This window comes from Anolis carolinensis, chromosome 1 (genome assembly GCF_035594765.1).
Source record: "Anolis carolinensis isolate JA03-04 chromosome 1, rAnoCar3.1.pri, whole genome shotgun sequence".
NCBI classification, from domain to species: domain Eukaryota; kingdom Metazoa; phylum Chordata; class Lepidosauria; order Squamata; family Dactyloidae; genus Anolis; species Anolis carolinensis.
This window is the reverse complement of record NC_085841.1, coordinates 297,490,511-297,505,113: the sequence shown is the minus strand read 5'-3', so window position 1 is coordinate 297,505,113 and position 14,603 is coordinate 297,490,511. Positions and strand designations below refer to the sequence as shown.

At 36.7% G+C, this 14,603-nt stretch overlaps 1 protein-coding gene across 9 annotated transcripts in view; it reads left to right on the top strand.

The window, feature by feature from the left end:
* lrrc4c (leucine rich repeat containing 4C) overlaps positions 1-14,603 on the top strand; it is a 1,096,970-nt gene that overhangs the window by 247,838 nt on the left and 834,529 nt on the right. The window contains exon 2 of one of the 9 annotated variants that reach the window (XM_062958669.1): positions 6,379-14,603. This exon is cut by the window's right edge and continues 21,217 nt beyond it. The exons of the other annotated variants lie outside the window; for them this stretch is intronic. The gene's annotated coding sequence lies outside the window, so the exon portion shown is untranslated. The remainder of the gene's footprint in view (positions 1-6,378) is intronic. 9 annotated transcript variants of the gene reach the window in all.

Below are 14,603 nucleotides of genomic sequence, written 5' to 3'. Positions count from 1 at the left end.
GGATCTCCTTGCGGGTAAACACCTATATAGGATCTTGTTTTCCCGCCAAGGAACACTTTCCCTGGGGAACAAGAAGTGAAACCCATACTGTGTCCAGATGCATGACTCCTTAAGATTTCCCAAGGGAAACAGGCTTAATCAGCTAATTGTCTGGCAGCGATTCTGGCGCTTCGGCGATTCGCCTCCCTAGCGCCTCTATCTCGATTATAATTATCCTTACGAGAGAACGGGGGAGAATTCTGCCCAAGGCTTGTTTGGCTGACTTCTGGAGGGCAAACATCCTGCAGGTGCAAGGGCTCCAATTCTGGCTGAAACGGTGGGAAACCAAAGTTTTCCTCTTCGTCTGCCACAATAGTACTAGGAACGGGACTACATGGCCCATGAGACATCACACATACCTAGTAACAAAAAAGTTATGGCGATTTATGTTTCAACATCTCATTTGTCAATATCTGTCTAATATCCTAACTATATGACAATTGTACATATTTGTCCATTATAACTATAATATCAATCATGTTGGTGTCGTCATTTAATATCTGAGTGCCTTCACCCTGCTCATGCAACTACTATTATTATACCTACTGTGTGCAATCTATAAACTACTATTCTACATGACCATTTAGATGACAACTGGTTATGATTTCTTACTACAGAGAGGAACACACTCACAGAAAGAAATTATGTTCTTATTACATATTCTATATTCTATCTTCTTTCAAGAGTAGAAGTTGTAAAACCTCTGGTTATATCTCTGAGGTGTTCATTCTTTTGTTTTACCTTTAATGTTCAGCTCTCACATATATGTCTATCAAATGAGCCAAATTTTTGTCCTTAGGTCATTTATGTGGGAGGGTGAAGAGCTGCACAGCTGCAGCACTACAATCCATTTAACTTCTTCTCTTGAAGATCATCATTCAGAAGAATGGTAGCCTTTGAAACACATTTTGTGAGTGTTTTCTGTTGTGCTTGTTGCCATGATAACTGATCACCTCTGAAACATGTAAATGAGTAGGAGCTCTAGGTATTGGCAACACTTGTATTCAGGATAATTAACACAGGCTATTATCTTCAGTGTCTTTTGATCTTTTCTGGGACATCTGAACAGATGTATTTTATCATCATATACTGTATTTACTTGAATCTATTGCTCACCTTTTTTGAGTAAATCACCTTGCCAAAATTAGGGTGTGCATTAGGTTCATGTAACATAATAATCTTAGTGCTGAACCAATGCAATAGGGGAAGCTGCTTCTGGAGCACGGGGGGCTCCGATTTGTCATCTGTAATTTAATTGTCATAGGTTAAAGCTATGTAGTCCTGGGATTTGTAGTTTGGTGAGGCATGCACATTCTTTGGCAGAAAAGACTCAAGGCCTTGTAAAACTACATGACTACTGAACCAAGGCCGTTAAAGTGGATTAATTCTATAGCATAAATGTATCCCAAGGTTTTCTTTTCCATTGCTGAGAGCTTTGGTGCTCTAACACTTTGGTTTTTAAAGAAGGAATTCCAAACAGTCAGCAACTGTAATGGGCATATTACAAAGAGTGCAACTTTTGCTGCTGCACATTATATTCATCAGCATTTTCTTTTTTCTTTTTTTCTTCTTTTTTTGGTTTCAGGGTTTTGAAAATTGAGGTGCATATTAGATTGGCTAATAATAATAATAATAATAATAATAATAATAATAATAATAATAATAATTTTATTCTTATACCCCGCCCCATCTCCCCGAAGGGACTCGGGGCGGCTTACATGGGGCCAAGCCCAAACAGAACAATATAAAAAACAAAACAATAAAACCAATCAATCATACAATAAAAGCAAGTCATAAAAACTACATACAAAAAAAATTAAAAACATGGATTGGGTTCAAAGGATCTAGGCCAAAGTGCTAAAAGTGCAAATATATCATGTCATCAGGGAAGGGTGGCCACTCAGCTATGATGGCTATGAAGTGCCATTATAATACTGGGGAAGGCATACACTGTCAAATGGACAACAGGTCGATCATACAGAGATCAGTCACCAAAAGCCTCTCGGAAGAGCCAAGTCTTCAGGCTTGTCCGAAAGGAGAGGAGGGTAGGGGCCTGCCTAATCTCCCCAGGGAGCGAGTTCCAGAGCCGGGGGGCCACGATGGAGAAGGCCCTGATGTATTAGACTCGAGTAAATTTGGGTAATATTCATCCAGGCCAAAACCTACTTTTTAAAAAATCCATGCAGGAAGGGCATGGGAGGGAAGATCAAGCTTGAAAAAGATATTATATTGTTTCAACTATTGTCAAAATTTGCTATTTTTAGGGGCACAAAACTAATGCAAAAGTGGAGGAGGACATTTTCTTTAGCTAAGAGAAAACTTCTCTAGGTTTTCCCACATGACATTGTTAGGTCTATTGTTGTTTTATGAGCTGCTATATGCTTTAAAATGCATGTCAGAGAAGTGTATGCTATCAATTAATTATGCTAATTATTAGCATAACTAATTAAATTAAAGTTGATGCTAATAATTATTAGCATAGCTAATAAGATGAAAGCTGAAAAACTATGATGATATTTTGGTCATGTACCTATACATTGAAAAAGAATATGGTGGAAAATAATAATTGCAAATATCTCTAACAAAGCAAATATTAATATCGTCTTCTATGTACTTTTTATCTTGCTTGCTCACATGCACATCACTCTACTATTTCATTATATCATCTTAAACACTCATGGATGAAATACTAGAAAAGTTGAGATCATAAAACCCTTAATTAGGCTTAGTTGGTGGTGTTTGCTTTGAAGTTGCACATGGATGAACAGATGGCAAGCAATCCTAAACCCTCTGTGTTAGTGAAGTGTTGTCATTTCAGATCAAGGCTACAGTTCGTTAGTACAAGGAGACAAAATCCATTTTCTCTGTAATAGGACATTTCAGCAATAGGCTTGATCACAGTGATTAGCAGGGGGAAAAAAGAAAAGTTTCATAGCCTACTTTGGTTAATCTAGGTGCAAATGTGTATATAATTTAGGAGGCTAGTTTTCAAACTCATTGAGATTAATTATGGACATGACCCATCCAAAATCCAGTCATTTCATTTCTCTTAGTATAAAAGATAGATACCTTAAGCATATGCATGAATTCTCTACTGAAATCAGTGTGGTTTAGATATCCTTTACTTTGGCAACTGTCCCATGTTTGTTTTACCCTGGTTTTAAAGGAATTAAGGCCCACTTAATATTGATACATGTTGTATGAAACAGTCTTATTGTACATTTATTCAATCAAGAGAAGGCATTCAGGGATTATCATTATTCACCAAATGATAAAAGTTGAATATGAAAGTGATATAAAATTAATGTCTGTTCCTCAGGCTAACTTTTTGTTGCCTATCAGTCATTAAAAACATGTTAATGAAAAAATCTTTGTTACCAGAAAGTGTACACACACACACACACACACACACACACACACAGAGAGAGAGAGAGAGAGAGAGAGAGAGAGAGAGAGAGAGAGAGAGGCAAAGCCAGAAAAAAAATCCAGGGGGGGGGGTGTTAAACTTTTTTTAGCAAATCATGAAGAGTAGTTCCACAATGCAAAATAATTTAAAAATCAGGCTTCATCAATAAACTTCAGTAGACACTCAAGACAGATAAACTTCAGTGGACACTCATGGGGATTTGATTAATCAGTTAAAATTCCTGAGTAAACCAGAGTTTTTTTTAACCTTAAAATTTTGTGTGGGGGGGTCAACCCCTACCCCCCCCCCCCGCCTTTGGCTACAGCCCTGCACACACATACAAATGTTTCTGTGTGCAGAGGGGGGAGCAGTCTTGCACAAAGAACAAACTCATACTTTTGTGACAGCTCATCAATGTCTGTATAGTATTCTTCTTCTGGCTGGAATTCAGCATATTACTAATTTTGGGGGACATAATTTATATCTCAATTCATTTTGAAATGTTAATGTTAATACTAATAGGAGAAAATACTTGTTTCAGATGCTTTAAATGTATTTTATATATTCTGGATCATAACAGCTTTATTTCTTTTGTGAAATCTCTCTACCATGCATACAAGCTGTCTAGCTTCAGAAATTGCAGCCTATGTTTCACTGAAATTACATTAGTTAAAAACAGGAGATACAGTACTAAGCTTTTAGTATGATAACAAGGATAAAATGGTGAATATTTCCAATCATTCTGTTCAGGAAACAACCATGCAACCATTTGGGATACAAAAAGGTATAAATGGCATGATTTATTGTTCTGGATTACAAATACTTTTTAGCAGCTGGTGTTGGCTACAGACTTTTAAAAGCCGTTACATGAGATATTTGATCTAACAAGGGACAAAAGTCACTGAGACAAAATTTCATCATTAAAAATGTTTTCCAGAATATCAGGGTTTTTTTTAATCCCTTCATAATAAGGGTCTCACTATCACTATCTTGGCCCTGGGAACCCTCTACTGGGCAATTCTGACCACAGCTGCTCATGTAATACTATTGTATTCACAGTCTCTTGCATCATAAAAATGTTGAGTGACATGTTATATGTATTTTATCATCTCTCTATTTGCACATGTCTGGAGCTCTGGTAGACTTATAAGTTTCTGGAAACAGTTTTCTTAGTCTCACCCAACCCCACAACCCTTCTCTCAGCTTCATGTCCACTGGCATGTTGTAAGATTAATTGAAAGCTTGCTTAGATTGAGAGCAAATAATTAAACTTCATTCTGTAAGAAATTGATTTCAGCTGAGCAGATCGTGAACTACTGAATTCAATAAGCAAAGTGAAGATACAAATGAGTCTGGAGCTATCAAGTCTTTGTCAGTCCTCAGCATGCTAATCTGAATCATCATCACCCACTGGGTAATAATTACTCTCCTTCACCCTTTGTGCTACTGTCATTGTTTTGCTGTTTGTTTTTCTGTTGATCAATTGCATCAAGAAATATCTGTGCTTTTGTGTACCTTTGAGTAGCATAAGAAATGCTATGACAAGTCAAATGATCAAGGGATTGTCTCTGCAAAGTGCATTGTATAATACAATGTGGCAGAGAATGAAATATTAAGCACTTGGTTTTAGGTGACAAAAAGAGTTTTGCTTCAGGACTTTGGTCTACTAAAGTTTAGGGGCAATTTTCAATATCAGTCATATCAGACATTCCTTTTTTATTACACCCTTTGCTTGAGGCTCAGCATGAGAAGGAAATAAAAGTATTACAACATTGTGTCCAGTGTAGTCTGCCAACATGTTTACATAGAGATGCATGAGAAGACATGCCAAAATCTACAGAATATTGGATTTAAAAGATTGTGATAGCATGTTATGTAGTCTTCCCACCCAAGTGTAGCAATATAATTTGGTCTTCAGAATATTTTCATTATTAATAGTATTTTATTGTGTCTCATTGTTTTCATGTTAGCACATATTCTGACTAAAGGAATTAACTGAAGAACAAAATTGATTTTCTTTTGAGTTTCTTAGCAATTATTATGGAAATATTTGTATTTCTTCATAATTAAATACAGTGATACTTTGATTTAAGAGTTTAATTAGTTCCATGACCAAACTCAATTCAGACTCAAGTGAATTTCCCCATTGAAATGCATTGAAATGCTATTAATCTGTTCCGATCCCCCAAATCTGCCATCCATTTTTGGTTATGTGTTTTTAAATAAGAAAATGTACTTTATGAATAATAAATAATGTATAAATGCACATTCCCATAGAACAATTTTAAAAAGAAAAGTCAACTTTTAAATGGTATAAGCACAAAGTTGTGGCAAAAGAAGCACATTTGAAGCAACAAAATGTGTGTTGGCCAGTGTAACAGCAAGGCAAAACCTGAACATTCACATGGAACAATAGAAAAGGAAGCTCAACTTTAAAATGATAGAAACACAAAGTTGTGGAAAGGAAGCATAAAGCACAAAGTCCAGCGTGACCACAAGTCATCATGGATAGTGGCTCTAAACAATGAGATGGCTAAAATTGGCCTCCCTTTACAATTTCTGAATGATCTAGGACTTAGAGCAAAACAAGTACTCATGCAACGCACTTGTGATATCTATGTTCAATTGGACCTAGCAAGTATAGGTAGGTCTTCTTCCACAAAATTTTTAGCTTCCCACAAAATGAATATTAATTTAGAACACTATCTGATCATTCCAGTTCTGTTACCTTTAAGAAGAATATATACCAGGGCTAGGTTTGAACAATTCAGTATTATGATGCAAACTGGTCGCTACTGTAACATCCCAAGAAATGAGAGATTTTGTATTTGGGGAGAACAAATAGTAGAATATATCGAACATTTTTTGATTGACTGCCCAGCATATACTGAACTTTGATACAGATATTTACATCCATTACTATCTAATTTTAGGTCCCCCAACAGAAATGATCTTCTGACATTCCTCCTGCAAGGACAAGAAAGATCCACCATAATCAGAGGAAGCCTTTTTTTATCCTGAAAGCTATCAAGAAAAGAGCACATTTCCTGACAGAAGAATCAGGAAAATAATTTATCAGGAAAATAATCAGGAAAATCCCCTCCTTTCTTCCATGTTTTTATTTGTGTTTTACTTTGAAATGGTCATATGACTGGTCAAATAAATAAATAATAATTATTATTATTAAACACAACGCACAAAGTGAAGAGGCAGAAGTAACATTTTCATACTGTACTCATTCGAGCCTCCCTCCCTCTCTTGCTTTCTCTTGCTCTTTGTGAAGACAAACATACCAGGAATAAAAACCACACAAATTCCACTAACCCAAAGTTCCTCAAAGTGAACAAGAGCAAAGCAGACAGCAACCTCTCAAAGCAGACAAGAGCATGAGGCACAGAGGCTGCTCCCTTGAAGCCTTAAAGCCCTGTACTCTTGTGCTAGTGCTCCCTCTGGCGCTAGCTCTTAACTAAAAATACTATTCTAATGTCAAAGTAAAGCTCAGGCTTAGCAACAGCTCTTAACTCAAAATGTTTTTAAGTTGGGATGCTCTTAAGTAGAGGTTCCACTGTATGTACTTCAAGTAAACAATAGAATCCTTATTAAAGAGAGTGTTCTCAAATTCCAGTAGATGATTTCAAAAATCACAGAGGCATTATTTCATGCACATTAATTTATAAACTTTTAAAGTAATGAAAGGGATGATTTAAAACATCAATTATTTGCAAGAATGAATAATTGTACATTTCCCCCCTGTACTGTGAAAAAAAATATCTAAAACTGTACAGTTTTGAAACCTACTTTTTACAGTTCAGGACTTATTCAGTGGAAATGAAAAAAGTGATTTTTGTTGTTTTTAAAAAAGCAAATAGCATTTTCTCAGCAGAAAATAATTTTCATGTAGACAAAACCAACATTTTCTGCAAATTAAATAACATTTAATTTTTTGCACAAAAAGCAAATTTGATGGGTAAGCTTTTTGTGTATGTGTGCTGAAAATGTGGTTTTTACTACACAAACAATTTTTTTTAAATGCATACGCAAGAAGTACCTACATGCATTTTTTACATTACACTCCTGTTTGCCTGGGATTGTCATCATTTTTTCCAAAACTCAAACAATATGTTTTGCAACCATTTTTCAAATATTATTTTCACATCCTCATTGTAATTTTTTACCCCAACTTTGATGAAAATTAAATAGCACTGATATTTGCAGTATGTAAGAAGCTGAAGAAATTTGACTGTTATAGAACTGTTCTGATAGGAACTGCTCTGATCTGCTCCTCTAATATTAGCATTTGCTCTGGAAGAAAATACAGTTTGTAATATAGATTTGAACCATATATTCATATAGATTTACATAGATATTTTGCTATGCAGAATTGATTTCTGTATGCAAAAATGAAATGAAACTGATTAATCTGTTACTACCTTAGTTCTAAGTCTAAAGGCACCAGATCTTGGATGGGCCTTAGTATGTGGTTGGGAGACTATCAATGAAAATCAAGTGCTTTAAGCTATATTTTAGAAGAAAAACTGGCAAAAGCTTCTCTGGGCATTCTTTGCTTAAGAAAATCCTGTTACATTTGTCATATTACCATAAATCAACAGATGCCTTGAAGACACGTACACAAAACTATATTTAAAAAGAGCCTCTTGTCCTTATACCTATATGATCCACCCTGGATATGTGCAGGAAAGATGTATGAGTGTATGGCATTTAGACAAGCAATAGGACTGCCGGAGATAGGATGTCAGTAAAAATACCTTTGATTTTATTCAACAGTTGCAATCTAATATTGATTGTGGTATACCAGAATATTTTTGTTGGTAAAATGTTTCAGGGAGTTTCGTTCTGTTGAATACTTTCATTGTGTGCTATATGATTTTATTTTGGTTTACTCATTTTATTAATCTAGTCACTCTTAATTTACAGCTGGCAAGACACGTGGATAGAAATTTTGAAATATGCAATATCTTCACTATGTGCAAGGCAGAAAAATATTATTCATTGTCATCCCAATTCATCATGAGTCACTTATAATCACAACCTTATGCCAGTTTGTACAGAAGTGAACTCCATCAAGTTCAAAGAGGCCTAGTTTTAAATTAGTGAGTAAGTTTGCAGCCTGTATGTTCTTCTATTTTGTTTTTTTAAAAAAGACTTATCCCAATCAGAAGGGGAAAATGTGAAGGGGAGTAGCCTTTCTTAGCCTAGTTCTGTGAGAATGAAAAGGGCATTCACACTTGATCAAACTTAAAGGGGTGCCAAATAAAGAGCTATTTCTATTTTCCTAGTGAGGTGCCAAGGTCAAAATGAAAAAAAATATTGACTTAAGCGAGAAAACATTAATTTTGCTGATGAAACGATCATATGTACTTAACAGTACCAAGAGGAAGGTTTACATATTTTCAGTCAGTCCATTTTTAGATGGAAATTAAATTCAGAGTTAACTCTTCAGATATTTAATTTCATCATGTTTGGTATGCTTCCTATTCCTGTTTCGGGAGGCAGAGAAGTGTTTCAGGACTTTAGAAGTCTTTCTTAGAAACTTCTTCTTTTGTTTCAGTTTCAAAGGACATTTAATTACAAAGAACTCATTGAATTCTCCCAGGACACAGTTGGGAATATCATTTCATAACTATATGATTTTCTTTTCACCCATATAAAATCCTTCTAAGGATATTCATGTTCTTTTTATGCATATGAGTATTTCTTGAAGCCATGGATATTTTAAAGGAGCTGAAGAAGATGTGAAAGATTTCAGCTCTCTTTTGTAAAAAGGCTCCTGAATAGAAGGGGATTTTTCCCATGTTCTCACACTTCAGAATAACTGATGAATGGCAAAGAGGAAAAGGCTGCAAGATAGACTATCCTGTGTATATATGCAAAGAACTGGGTAGTTACTTTGTATGTTTTAATAGGCAGTGTTTTGAATTAGGCTAAATTCTCAAAGAAACTGCAATAGAAGGCAGTAATATCAGTGTCTAATTAACTTCCTCATTCACCCATTTAAAAGTAACTGAAAGTATGAACTGCTCAAAATGGTAACAATTGTGTGCACAGGACGACCACCCCCCACTACTGGCAAGAACCAGTCAAACAACAATGATGGGATAACAATGGCCACAATTTGTTTGTTGGTTCCAACTGAAACAAAGTTGGCAGCCATACATTGGTCCAGAATCAGACAGACCACTGCTGGTCTGATGAACAGAAAGGGAAACCTCCGGGAGACCAGAAGGTTCAGCCTGGCCAGGACTGGCAGCATGCGAGAGGGGGATTGGTGTAGGTTCCCATTCAACACCGCTCCAGGTTACCTGAAATACTATGACCTTCGCAGGACACTCATATAACCCCTCAAAGAGAGGGAGAATAATCAAGGACTAGATCCAAGGCCCATGCCAACCACTCCCAAGTTGTGAGTGATCCAAAGTAGTAACAAATAACAAAGGGTGGAAGGGCGAGTAGAGCTCAAAGTAACTGAGCTGGAGGAGCAGGCTTGCTGACTTATATAGTCAACAGGCAGATCAGAGGGAAGGCGTCTTCCCTCAAGTCTGCCAGGCTCAGCCAATAAGAGCAGAGTGGGATGCTCATTCCTGATTGGTTGGGGGAAAAACAGTGCTCGGGGAGCACATGAAATGCAGGGCTCCCTGGGAAGCAGGAGCCCAGCCAAGATGGCGAATAGAGGGCATGCCTGCCACCACAGTGAGAGAAAACAAGTTATTTCCTATTCAGGTTAATATTACAAGAAGATATCAGTGCACTCATTTAAAGACTGGAATATTAATCAAACAGGAATCTAAAAAATGAGCCTGACAAGATGATCAAAAGGGATGTTCTCAGTACAATTTGCAAACACAAAACATGTTTTTATATAACTGTGGCTGGAATATTGATGAAAATATATTTTCCAGGCATCTTCTATTGTAGGTATCTTCTATTTCATATTGGTGGGCGTTGATAGCTTATGTCTCCAGATTTCTCTTTTTCCCTCCCTCCCACTATCCCTCTCTCTGAGTTAAGGATAGTTCTGCTGCAAATTCAACTCTCAAAACAAGCATAAGAAGCATAGCAAACACCATAAAATTAAAAATGTGAAGAGCTAACCCTGAATTTAATTTCCATCCAAAAATAGACTGACTGAAAAATATACAAGCCCTCCTCCCTATACTATTAAGTACACACACTTATTTTATTAGCAAAATTAATGTTCTCTCTTAAGTCAATATTTTACTCAGTTTGATCCCTGCATCCCACTGGGAAAATAGAAATAACTCTTTATTTTACTCTTTACTACCCTTACATTTTTTTATTTCCCTCATCATCTGGAGGAGATGGATCCTCTGATGTTTTTTGAGAAGATAGAATTTCTGAGGCCTCACATCTCTCCTCTCTTTCCCAGTGGTGGACTCTCATCTTGGTTATTTCCTCACAAGGAAGATATTGCAAGTGGAGATATGACACTTCAAGCTCATTATGAAAAGCAGAACTTTCTAAGCTATCTTAAGTTTATGAGAAATTAAAGTAAACCTACCTCACTCAGTTGGAACTATTCTGTAGGAAGGAATGCATCTTAAACTTGAGGTAATGTGTAATGCCACTATGAATTAATTTGGTCTTGAAGATGGAGCTTCTTCCCACAGAAATTTGCTTCAGCCAATAGGTAAACTATTGATTGGAAATTTTCTTAAAAGAATACTTCTACTGGTCAATATATGAAGTTCTTCCTACTCAGCCAACTGGCCAGAGGGAAAGACCTCTTCACTCACTGCAACATTTGGGTGATGATTGTCTGAACATTCTTGTCTAGGTTGTCACTTTATTCAATGCAAAATTCACACAATTACAGCACACACATCATGTATACCCTTAAAATGCACTACTGTGTGGGGATTTCTGCCTTTTAGGCTATTTGTAGATGCAGTGATTATTTTTGTTTTCAAATGAGTCCACCTTCTTTTTCACATGTTGACACATGCGTAGTAGGACTGTGCACAGATCAATTTTTCAAAACGGGCTTTGGCTAATTCGGTTATTTGGCCAGCCATAATGGCACAGGCACCGTCACCATTTTTTTACAGCTGCAACAGACCATGTGGCTGCCGACCTTGGCTACTTTTGGTTTCATTCAGCTGCACATAAACCATGCCCACATGAGGTTTCCCTTTGAGCCCTTCCTGTTGAGCCAGTCAGATCAGAAGAAAGCTATGATGTGTCTTTTAACCAAGTTGGGCCTCCATTTTTCTGCTGTGAGCAGGATTCTGAGAGAGACAGATTGTGCTTCAGTCCACTGGTGATCTAAATTTTCAGTGCCGCTCGTAACTCTGCATCGCTTGCCTTGCTTTTTTACTCAAATAGCAATAAATTAGCATTTACTTTCTACACACAAGAAATTGTCACCAATGGTGCCCTTCACATGATGCAAGCTTCAAATGTGCGGTAGAGGTATCATGCCATTTCTAAAGCCACCATAAAATAAGGAGGTAATTTATATCTTTTTACAGAATGGCTAATGCTCCTTCAGGTGGTGTGGCTCCAACTGAAATAAGTGTTTTAAAAGGGTGACTTAACTCAGCTTCATTGAAAGGGTGTTGAGGGCAAACGATCCCAGAAAAAGTGGTTTCTTAAGTCTGATGACTTGGCCCAAGTCTAGTTGAAGAGAAATGATGCCAGAAAAAGTGGTTTCTTAAGACTGATGCCCTAAGAATGACAGAAAGGGAAGCCTTGGTGGTTCTCCCATTTCCGCCAGTTGATCTGATTTTCCCAGAACAAAAACGGATCTTCTGTCTGCTGGGTTGAAAATTTGAATTTTGCTTGTCTGAATTCGGGAGGTTCCCAAAAAATGGATTTGAAGGGCCACCAAAATCTAGACACCAAAAATGACACAGGTAACTCTTTAGGAAAGTTTGCAATGCCTTGGTGCTTTTAGTCACCTGGTCTTCTGGAGGATAATATTTACTGCAGTTAATATGCTTTAACTACACAGAATGTGTATATCTGAGCTTTGTTATGTATGACAGATGTGAATGCTTCTTTATGGGCATATGACGCCTTGTTCCAAATGTACATAATACGAGGAAGAAGAAAAAATGATAAATACAGAAGGAAGTGCAAGCTGGGATATACTAAAAGTGTTCTCCAAAAAAAAAAAGGAATGAGAGGAATTCTTTCATTCTGAATTTTGATATTATTTGTTCTCCTTCTGCCCTGCATTCTGTATTTTACAATTTCTTTTTTGTGAGGGGGGGGGGGGGGTTCAACTATAAATATTTTCAAAGATTCAGAGCTATGTCACAACTTGCTAAGATCACTGACTGCTAGCTAAACTAATGCTAGAGAAGATGGAGCTGGGACCCCTGCTATACTACCATATAATCCAATTCAAAGCAGATAATGTGGATTTTATCTGGCAGTGTAGAAGGGTCCTGACGTGAATCTGAATCCTAGGAATGCTAGAAATTTCTTAGAGCTATCTTAATCTCGACCTAACTTTGTGCCAATTCACAATCTAATCTTTATTAGAAGGTCTCTTTGATCATTTGATCTCTGAGATCGTGGAGCACAATGGGATTGCACTCACACAAAGGAAATGTAACTTACTTAAAAAGCTTTCACCAATTCCTTATCCCCTACAGTTAATATATTTTATATCAGGATTGTTGCATCATTTTGTAATTGAAGCATGCACTGTTTTGTAGAATTCTCAGTTCCCTTTACATAAAAGCTTTTTATTGTACTTTTAAATGTGACCATGTGTAGATTTAAAAAAAAAATGCTGTGGGTTAATTGTGCATACATGTGCTTCTGCATATTGCAAAACACATTTTTAAAAGTTGTTTCTCTATGTATCGAAATAAAGAAAATAATAGGCTGTATGTACACATACACTTTTTGATATATTTTCAAAATATACATGTATGTGCATCAGTAATGCAGAACCCAGAACAAAAAGAACCTGAAAACACATTTGTATGCAATAATGCCTTGTAATGTCATATTTCTAGACTTCAGACAAAATGTGTTCTTTTTAACGTCTACCCAAAGAATTTAGCCATTGTTTTGTGCTCTGCTATGGCTGACTTGATGAATCAACCTGGACACAGCATATTATTTGAGAACACAGAAATGCTGGACCACTCTAACAATCACCATGTCAAACTACACAGAGAAACCATTGAAATCCACAAACGTGGACAATTTCAACAGAAAGGAAGAAACCATGAAAATGTACAAAATCTGGCAACCAGGATTAAAAAATACTCTAGAATCTGGACAATAAATAAAGAACATCACTCAGAAAACAGGAAACAATCAAGGCCAGCTAATACCTCCCAACAAAGGATTCCTCCATGCAGGAAGCAGCCAGGTTTTGAAGCTGCAAGGCCATTAAGTACTAATCACGGTGGCCAATTGCAACTTTCACACTTACCTCAAGCAGACAAGAGTTCTTTCTCTCACCCTGCACATTCCACAGATATATAAACCCCACTTGCCCAGTTTACAACAGACCTCACAACTTCTGAAGTTGTTTTCCATAGATGTGGGTGAAACGTCAGGAGAGAATGCTTCTGGAAAAAGGCCAAACAGCCCAGAAAACTCACAGCAACCCAGTCAGTCCAGACATGAAAGCCTTCAATAACACATAAAATATTTTTTTGTGCGCTGAGCTGTTCATAAGTTGTTATAAACCTGAGGTTTTAAATTCAACTATAATTTAGGAACTATGAGCTGAATGATGGGATTTTAAAAAATACCAATGAGAATGTTAAGAGAAACAGTTTGGGTAAATGGCTAGCAGAAACAATTTAGGCAATTAATCTATTATGACAGATTAATCTATTATAATTATTTTTCCATTCATTCATCAGCTACTATCCTTATATTCTTTCCAAAAGGAAAATATATTCAGTAGTGAAAATATAAGGTCATCTGGGCTTCTGTTTGTTTAAATACTGCTGGATCCAGAGTGGTCAAAAACTTCTTAATTTTTTGCTTAAAAATCACAAGGGGAGAGAGAGAGAGGGAGGGAGGGAGGGAGGGAGGGAGAGAGAATGAGAGAGAGAGAGATCGATTTACCACTCCTTGTCCAATTTCTACTGCTTTTGTTATACCTGAACATTTCTACAGAGGACACCTTCCCCACCTCCTGATTCCA